Source organism: Ornithorhynchus anatinus, chromosome 7, assembly GCF_004115215.2.
Source record: "Ornithorhynchus anatinus isolate Pmale09 chromosome 7, mOrnAna1.pri.v4, whole genome shotgun sequence".
In the NCBI taxonomy this organism is placed as follows: domain Eukaryota; kingdom Metazoa; phylum Chordata; class Mammalia; order Monotremata; family Ornithorhynchidae; genus Ornithorhynchus; species Ornithorhynchus anatinus.
In genome coordinates this window covers 72992976-72995300 of record NC_041734.1, presented here as the reverse complement: position 1 = coordinate 72995300, position 2325 = coordinate 72992976, and the positions used below count along the sequence as shown (strand labels likewise).

The 2325-nt window shown below is 47.9% G+C and overlaps 1 non-coding gene across 1 annotated transcript; it reads left to right on the top strand.

The window, feature by feature from the left end:
• The first annotated feature begins 1925 nt into the window (after positions 1-1925).
• LOC114813384 lies at positions 1926-2063 on the top strand. The gene has a single exon (XR_003761105.1). It is a non-coding gene; the product is annotated as a small nucleolar RNA SNORA7 (small nucleolar RNA).
• The last annotated feature ends 262 nt before the right edge of the window (positions 2064-2325 follow it).

Sequence of the window (2325 nt, the reverse complement as noted above, 5' to 3'; positions counted from 1 at the left end):
TTGATTGTGTCATTATGCCCTTATTATTTGCCAGTCATTGTACTCAGTGCTGGGATAGAGAGAAGGTAATCCTTCATTCAATCATATTTATTGGGCACTTACTTTGTGCAGAGCATTGTACTAAGCACTTGGGAGACTACAATATAATAATAAACTGACACATTCCCTGTCCACAATGATTTACAGTCTAGATGGGGGGAGACAGACATCAGTGCAAATAAATACCACTGATGGATTGATTGGCCTTCATCAGAGCAGAGTCAGAACGTGTAATCCCACTCTGTCTCTTGACTGCTCTGTGACCTTGGGCAAGTCAGTTCACGTCCCTGTGGACAAGTGGCGTGGCTTAGTTGACAGAGTTCAGGCCTGGGAGTCAGGAGGATCTGGGTTCTAATCCTGACTCTGCTACTTCTCTGCCGTGTGACCTAGGGCGTTATTTCACTTCTCTGTGCCTCAGTTCCCTCATCTGTAAACTGGGTTGAAGACTGCAAGCCCTATTTGGGCCTTCCTACCTCACCTCACTTCTCTCCTTCTACAACCCAGCCCGCACATTTTGCTCCTCTAGTGTCGCTAGCCTTCCCACTGGGCCTCGATCTTATCTGTCTCGCCACCGACCCCTAGCCCACATCCAGCCTCTGGCCAGGACCCTCCTTCCTCCTCATATCTGACAAACAGTTACTCCCCCATCTTCAAAGCCTTATTGAAGGCACGTCTCCTCCAAGAGGGCTTCCCGGACTAAGCCCCCCTTTTCCTCTTCTCCCACTCCCTTCTGTGTTGCCCTGCCTTGCTTCCTTTGCTTTTCCCCCTTCCCAGGTCCACAGCCAATCACTCTATCAGAGGCATTTACTCATTGCTTAATGTAGACGGAACACTGTAAGAAGAACTTGATGGTTGGTTCGTTTCATGATATTGGTGAAGCTGTTACTATGTGTCAAACACCGTTCTAAGCACTGGGGTAAGTACAAGTTAATCAGGTCCAACACCGTCTCTGTTCCAGGTGGAGCTAAGTGGGAGGGAGGACAGGTATCAAATCCCCATTTTACAGTTGAAGAAACGGAGGCACAGACAAGTGAAATGGCTTGCCCAAGGTCACACAACTGACAAGTGGAAGAGTCGGGATTAGAACCCAGAGACTTCTGACTTCCAGGCCTATGCTCTCTCTCCACTAGGCCACTGGAGTCGGAAAACAGGATCCCTGCCCTCAAGAAGCTTATAATCTAGCAGGGGGAGACAGCCACTAAATCAAGCACTTAGTACAGAGCTCTGCACGCAATAAGCTCTCAATAAATTGCCAACTTGTTCATTCCAAGCGCTTAGTACAGTGCTCTTCACATAGTAGGCGCTCAATAAATACTATTGAATGAATGAATAAATTCGATTGAATGAATCAATCAATCAATTACGGGTCAGGAAAGAAACCAAATTTAAAGTTCGGTCCAGGGCCACATTGAAACTTCATATTGACTGCCTGCCTGGGGCCTCGTAACGGTTTGGAGTCCATTTTGGCCCCGAGTAAATGGCCCATTTGAAAGGGTTCATACTGGGAGACAGGAGACTCTGGGTCCCGCCTTGTACTTGCTGTGTGACCTTGGGCAAGTCATTTAACATGCGTGTGCTCCAGTTTCCTTATCTGTCAAATGGAGAGAAGATTGCCACCCTCCCTCTCTCATAGACTGCGTGCCCAAGGTGGGACGGGGACTATGTCTGATCTGATTATATTGTATCTATCCCAGTCCTTGGCATAGGGGAAGTGTTAAACAAATATCTCAGTTCTACTAGTTCCTTCGGATCTTCCTTCTTAAAAGTATCAGTTTTCTGCTTTGTATTTATTAAGTGCTTGCTGTGCTAACTGTAAGCTTTCTATGGTATTTGTTAAGTGCTTATTATGTGCCAGGTATTGTTTAAATTGCTGCGGTAGTTACAATCCCCTCTCAGGATTGTACCTGGAGAATTTCCAGTATTCTACCAGTCTCTACTATGGGAGGGAGAGCCAAGCAGAGGCCTACCCGTTCCATTCCTAGCTTGGGCAGTGGCTGGCGAGTGGAGGGCAATCTGCGGCACGGGAGAGGGTCGAGGGCGGAGACTCAAATTTACCGCACAGAAGAAGGCAGGGGTAAACCGCTTCCGGACTTTTACCAAGAAAACCCGGTGGATACACTACCAGAACGACTGCAGATGGAGGTGGGACGTTCTGGGCGAGACGTGTCCAAGGAGCGGCTATGGGTCAGAGGTGACAGAACAGCGTAAGACAAGACGGGCTCTGCACACAGTAAGCACTCAACAAATAGGATTGAATGAATGAGTGCCAGTTCATCGGGTTGGACA